The following is a 7,141-nucleotide window of genomic DNA, read 5'->3' as shown; positions in this document are numbered from 1 at the left end:
ATGAGAAATCAGTTTCTTTGTGATTTAGTGGACTTTCTGTCCTTGTACTGTTCAGAGTCTGCATTACTTGCCAGGGAATTTAAGAAAGCTACTTCTGCATTATTTATGATGTTGCAACTAGTCAACTTTGATATATCTTTCCAGCTTTAAGATGCTGTATATTTGTTTGCCATGATTGTATATTTAGAACTTGAATAAGAAACAGCTAGGAGGAGAAAAGATGCAAAAATGAAGCAAACAAGAAAGCTATAGGTATGGAGACTATGTATGAACTTGCTCTATGTTAACAGTGAAGTTTGGGAAAAGATAGAGCTAAATATAAAAATAGGGTGGAGGCATGATGAATCAGAAGCTAAAGTAATTTAGGTCACTTAACTATGTACAGATGTGTAATTCTTCTCCAAATGATTCAGAAATCATAGGAAATGACTTGTAAGAGCTGATACTAAACTTCATATGGGAAGTAATTTCATAAGAAACAACTGTCTGTAATTCTCACATGATGTATTATTTCAAATTAGAAAATCAAAAATGGTTGAAAAAGTATAGATTTATTTGTGATCTTCAGAAGAAGAGCATTGCCACAGATTCATTTTCATCAAAATTTTTACTTTTATTTTTAAACATCAGGCAGCACAATTAGGCAGCACACAAAGGTAATTAGAATCAAAAGTTATTTACTGTTGAAACTAAAAAAAAAAAAAAAAAAAAGAAGAATTGATTTTGTGTGTGTGTGTGTGTGTGTGTGTGTGTGTGTGTCCTTGGAGTCTCAGCAAAGAAAATGTGTTAGAAAACTAAACTGAAGGATGTTAATATTTCCTATCAAAACTTCCAGAATTATAACGTGGTATTTTATCTTTTGGAGTAAAACATAAATGCCACTGTGATAGGTAAAAATGTGGACATATTTCAACATCAAAACTTGGCATTCAAAAGAGACTTACAAAAATTATATCTGTACCTCAAATTCTGACCAATCAAGTTGTCCTGCAAACCAGAAAAAACTCTTTTTTTTTTCTTCTTCACCTATGTGTAGTTCCTTTCCTAAGTGGACAAACTGAAGTCAGTGAAAACTAGACACAAAAATTAGGAACCACAAGCAGTAGGAGAATGGAGACCAGGAGGCTTCATATCTGTTCAACAGAAGAGGAAAACTGAGTTACAAAAGGGTAAGATATTTGTGACACATCTCATTGTGAATCAAAAGAAAGTACTAATAATTGAACACAAAAGTTTTTAGTTGCTGGACCAGCTCCAAGCTAATTCTTCTTAATTGAAATTTGTGGAGAACAGATGTGCCAATGTGGTACATGTGAAGTTCATTCACCCTACTTCTTTGCTGAACATATTTGTGTATCACACTGTATATTTAGCTAAAGAAGAGCTACATTTTGCCAAGTTCTCATCCAATGTATTTTTCTAGTGGCATAAGGGGTGACTGGAAGAACTTGGTAATGAGGCCAGGGATGATAAATGAGAGGGGTCAGGCTGAAATGAAGGTGGAGAAATATCATGCTTTAAGAACACACAGTTTATAACATTCTTCCTGTTTTGCTTTTGTGTTTTTGAATGAGGGTATTGTCAGGAAGAGCAGTGAGCCTGAATTGTATGAAATGTAGAAGATTACAAAAGAGAAACAGCTGCTCAAAGCCAAGTTTAATTTTAAGACTTATCTTTCATGGAGACCACCTGCCTTCAGTCTAATGAAGATGGAGAATAATTTAACAGTGAGTGAAATAAAACAATTAACAGGCATTATAGTTTAGGGAAGAATACTGTACTTAGGGAATAGCAGTTTGTAAAACGATTCATATATCATTCCATTCTTAATTTTTGTAGACTTGTTTCTTATTTTTCTCTAATTAGTATGGGCATAGTAAACTTGTGAACCTTAGAACCTAGGAGAAAAACTTATACTGAGAACTCATCTCACATATACCAGTGATAATTAGCACTTTAGACAATGTGAACAAATTGAAACTCAGAATAAGCTAAAGAATGTTTGTAGGAACTTCTGATCTCCAGGGATCTGCACAGGCTATTTCCTTTGTAAAAACTACTTGTCCACACAAACTCAATTCCCTAATATTTAACTATTTTCCTATATTTAGACATTTTCCCTAAAGTCTTCTATGCTCCCAAGACTGAATTAGGTCTGTGCTTGTATATATGTAGCTTTTATTATACTTATTATAATCCTCATTGATTTTCTTGAAGACAGGAATGGTGTCTGGCTAACCCAGCACAGCTTTTCCTAGCTGAAAGTGTTTCAGATTTACTAGAACTTGAAGTCAGGTGAGGAGTTAGGAAAGCTGTAAAAAGTGGCCAAATTATGAAGAATCTCAAAAGAACTTTAAGGAATTTGATTATGATCCAAAAATCTTTTTTTTTTTTTTTTTTTTTTTTTTTTTACTTTACAGTACTGTATTGGTTTTGCCATACATCAACATGAATCTGCCACGGGTAAGTTAGAGCTCATAAACATCCTAAAACATAGTAGTAATTTGCATTGCCACCAAGTCTTAGAGTAACAAAAAAGAAAATCAATTGATTAAAAATATATTTATGCTAGATACCAGGAACCCATGGGGAACTATTTAATTCTGCTGTTACATTATCTTTCCAGGCATATATCTGATATTTGATGGGACAGGGTCCAGCAGTTGTTCCTACTCATAAAATAAACCCTCAGATTCTTGAGAGATGGTGATTGTGTTGTGAAGTGCACACTTCTTCTGCACAGTATCCTGTCCTCTCGTCTTTCTTCTGCATTGTGTGTTCTAGGAGCCTAAGGCAGGGGCATTTTTACTTGCAGTTTCCCTTGGATGTGCGCTTGTCAACACTTACATATGGGCTCAATCACTGACAACTCAGAGGTTCACTGATAAAATGGCCTCCTCCCTGGAACAATGACAAATTTCTCTATCATCATATGATGAAAAAAAAGAAAATGATAAGTTGTCCTTTTTTATTTTGGACTCATAGATAAGAATAATGGACTTCCCTTGTAGCTCAGTCAGTAAAGAAGCTGCCTGTAATGAGAGAAACCTGGGTTCAATTCCTGGGTTGGGAAGATCTCCTAGAAAAGGGAATGGCAGCCCACTCCAGTATTCTTGCCTGGAGAATCCCCACGGACATAGCCTGGCAGGCTACAGTCCATGGGGTCACAAGAATTGGACACAACTTAGCGACTAAACCACCAAACAACCATAAGAATAACAATATGAATACCTTCTGAAAATGTTGACATGTGTCAGTTTTAAAGAAAAAAAAAGACATTTCTCTGGCTTTCAGTATTCTAAATGGCATATATCTCTTTTGTTTATATCAATCTGAAGAGGTTCGTAATCAGTGTCACTTTGGTTTTAATTTTCACAGGATTTTTAATCTGGTCTAGTAGGTTTTGAAGGTAGCAAATCATGACCAGATAGTTTCCTTTATGATCGTTTCTTAACAGATTTCTGCTACTAGGGCTTTAGACCATTGAATTAGCTATAAATCTTACATACCCTTTAGATGTCAACTTAATACAATATGTTGGTGGGGAAAATAGACCACAAAGGTTGAGTGATACTGGAACCCTTCTGGGCTTAACATATAGACCATGTGGGAAATCCCAAGGAAGCTCAGATGGAGCCAACACTACTGGTCCTTGGGCAGGGAAAGAATGCAAGCATGGCAAAGTGTGAATAAGTCATTTCATATATAATAGGAAATATTAGGAACAAATAAATAAAGTCACTCTTGGATACAATATGTAAAGAGACAGCAGAGATCACCTTGCCTATGGTGGGTTGCATATGGAGGGTTAAATTTGCTCTTTATTCTTTGATGGATTTCAAGAGAAGGTAAAATATCATTTATGTAAATTTTTTATAGTACTTCGATGTTAGCATCTTAGAAAATGTGAAGGCTAAATTGATATTAATAAAACACATTTTGAAAAAAAGTTAATCTATAAAGTCTGTGTGTGCCTGCTCAGTCGATTCAGTCATGTCTAACTCTTTGCTACACATGGACAGTCGCCTGTTCAGCTCCTTTGTCCATGGGATTTTCCTAACAAGAATGGGAGTGGATTGCCATGCCTTCCTCCAAGGGATCTTCCTGATGTAGGTATTGAACCTGTGTCTCCTGCATTGCAGGTAGATTCTTTACCACTGAGCCACCAGGGGAGTCTGTGGTTTGACAAATTAAATTTGAAGTTTAATTGTAAACTTCAAACTTTTAATTGTAAACTTTAAAATTAACTTTAAAAATATTTAAAAGGAAGAAGATATGAAGAAATAAGAGGGTTGAATTATTGAATTAACTTTCCCCCAAAAATACATACCTTAAGAAGAAGAATTAAAATTTTAGCACCATTATTACACATGATTTACAATTGATTCAGTGATGTATTAAATCCCCTTCATTGATCACTGCCTGGTCCTGGTGAAGGGGCTTGCATAACTCAGTGAAACTATGAGCCATGCTGTGTAGGGCTACCCAAGACAGAAGGGTCATAGGGAAGAGTTCTGACAAAATGTGATACACTGGAGAAGGGAATGGCAAACTACTCCAGTATACTTGAGGTGAGAACCCCATGAACTGTATAAAAAAGCACGAAGCTATGACACTGAAAGATGAGCCCCCGGGGTTGGTAGATGTTCTATATGCTACTGGGGAAGAGCAGAGGACAATGACTAATAGCTCCAGAAAGAATGAAGTAGCAGGGCCAAAGTGGAAATGACACTCAGTTATGGATGTGTCCGGTGATGAAAGTAAAATCTGATGCTGTAAGAACAATATTGCATAGGAACATAGACTGTTAGGTCCATGAATCAAAGTGAATTGGATATGGTCAAGCAGGGGATGGCAAGGGTAAACATCAGCAACTTAGGAATCAGTGAACTAAAATGGACAGGAATAGATGAATCTAATTCAGATGACCCTTATATCTACTGCTGTGGGCAAGAATCCCATAGAAGAAATGGAGTAGCCCTCAAAATCAATGAGTCTAAAATGCAGTACTTGGTTGCAACCTCAAAAACAACAGAATGATCTCAGTTCATTTCCAAGGCAAGCCACTCAACATCACAGTAATCCAAGTCTATGCCTCAGCCACCAATACTGAAGAAGCTGAAGTTAATCAGTTTTATGAAGACCTACACGACCTTCTAGAACTAACACCCCCCCCCCAAAAAAAAAAGTTCTGTTTCATTCCAATAGGGGATTGGAATGTGAAAGAAGGAATTCAAGAGATACCTGGAGTAATAGGCAAGTTTGGCCTTGAAGTACAAAATTAGGAAGGGCAAAGGCTAACAGAATTCTGCCAGAAGAATGCACTGGTCATAACAAACACCCGTTTTCAACAGCACAAGAGATGACAACACATAGACATCACCAAATAGTCAGTATTGAAATCAAATTGATTACATTCTTTGTCGCTAATGATGGAGAAGACATGTACAGTCAGCAAAACAAGACCTGGGGCTGACTGTGTCTCACATCATCAGCTCCTCATAGCAAACTTTAGGCTTAAACTAAAGAAAGAGGGGAAAAACACTAGGCCAATTAGGTGACTTAAATCAAATCTCCTATGAATGTAAGTGGAGGTGATAAATAGGTTGAAGGTATCAGATCTGTAAACAGAGTGCCTGCAGTACTATGGACAGAGGTTTGTAATATTGTACAGGAGGCAGTACAAAGCCATCCCAAAGAAAAAGAAATTCAAGAAGGCAAAGTGGTTGTCTGAGGAGGCTTTACAAACAGCCAAGGAAAGAGGAGAAGTTAAAAGCAAGAGAGAGAGGGAAAGGTACACCGAAACTAAATGCAGAGTTCCCGAGAATAACCAGGAGAGACAAGAAGGCCTTCTTCAATAAACAACGCAAAGAAATAGAGGAATACAATAAAAGGGAAAGACTAGAGCCTGGAAAATCTCATGGACGGAGGAGCCTGGAAGGCTGCAGTCTGTGGGGTCCTGAAGAGTCGGATAGGACTGAGCGACTTCACTTTCACTTTTCACTTTCATACATTGGAGAAGGAAATGGCAACCCACTCCAGTGTTCTTGCCTGGAGAATCCCAGGGGCGGAGCCTGGTGGGCTGCCATCTATGGGATCGCACAGAGTCGGACACAACTGAAGTGACTTAGCAGCAGCAGAGATCTCTTCAAGAAAATTGGAAATATCAAAAGAACATTTCATCCAAAGAAGGTCACAATAAATGACAGAAACAGTAAAGACCTAACAAAAGCAGAAGAAATCAAGAAGAGATGGCAAGACCCGTGCCTCCACTGGGCACAGGACCGCCCCCGGGATCCCCGCCCGCGCCGCGTCCCACGTCCCACGCTGCCCGGCCGCCAGCCGCTCACCCCGCCGCGCTGCGCGAGAGGATGGGGGGGTCGGTGGCCGACAGTGATGCAGTGGTGAAACTAGATAATGGGCATTTAAACAACTCCTTGGGCTCTCCAGTTCAAGCCGACGTGTACTTCCCACGACTGATCATGCCATTTTGTGGGCACATTAAAGGTGGCATGAGACCAGGCAAGAAGGTGTTAGTGATGGGCATTGTAGACCTCAACCCAGAAAGCTTTGCAATCAGCTTGACCTGTGGTGATTCAGAAGATCCTCCCGCCGACGTGGCAATTGAACTCAAAGCAGTGTTCACAGACCGGTAGCCACTCAGAAATTCTGGTATATCTGGGGAAAGGGGTGAAGAACAGTCATCAATCCCTTACTTCCCATTCATCCCAGACCAGCCATTAAGGGTGGAAATCCTTTGTGAGCACCCACGTTTTAGAGTGTTTGTGGATGGACACCAACTTTTTGATTTTTACAACCGCATTCAAACATTATATGCAATTGACGCCATAAAGATCAACAGAGACCTCCAGATCACTAAGCTTGGCTGATGTTTAAACCACGTCTGTTTCAAAGAGCAACAGGTGCCACAACTGCCTGACTGTTAATCTGGAAGAAGTGTCCTAGCAAGGTCTAAAGACTTAAAAAGAAAACAAAAAGGCAGACTTCACTGTCTCTTCTTTCTGTGCAGTTTAAACCCAAAATGACTTCATCGGTGGTTTGCCCTTAGGAAGCTATCAGAACTAAGACACCAAACCATTATTCCCAGAACAAAGTAATATATTTATGCTGCATTTTATTC

At 38.6% G+C, this 7,141-nt stretch overlaps 1 pseudogene; it reads left to right on the top strand.

Annotated features, from left to right (window-relative positions):
* On the top strand, nucleotides 6,366-6,890 carry LOC108637884 (annotated as a pseudogene).

This window comes from Capra hircus, chromosome 17, assembly GCF_001704415.2.
Source record: "Capra hircus breed San Clemente chromosome 17, ASM170441v1, whole genome shotgun sequence".
In the NCBI taxonomy this organism is placed as follows: domain Eukaryota; kingdom Metazoa; phylum Chordata; class Mammalia; order Artiodactyla; family Bovidae; genus Capra; species Capra hircus.
The sequence above is the reverse complement of the archived record's forward strand: the minus strand, read 5'-3'. Positions and strand labels throughout refer to the sequence as shown.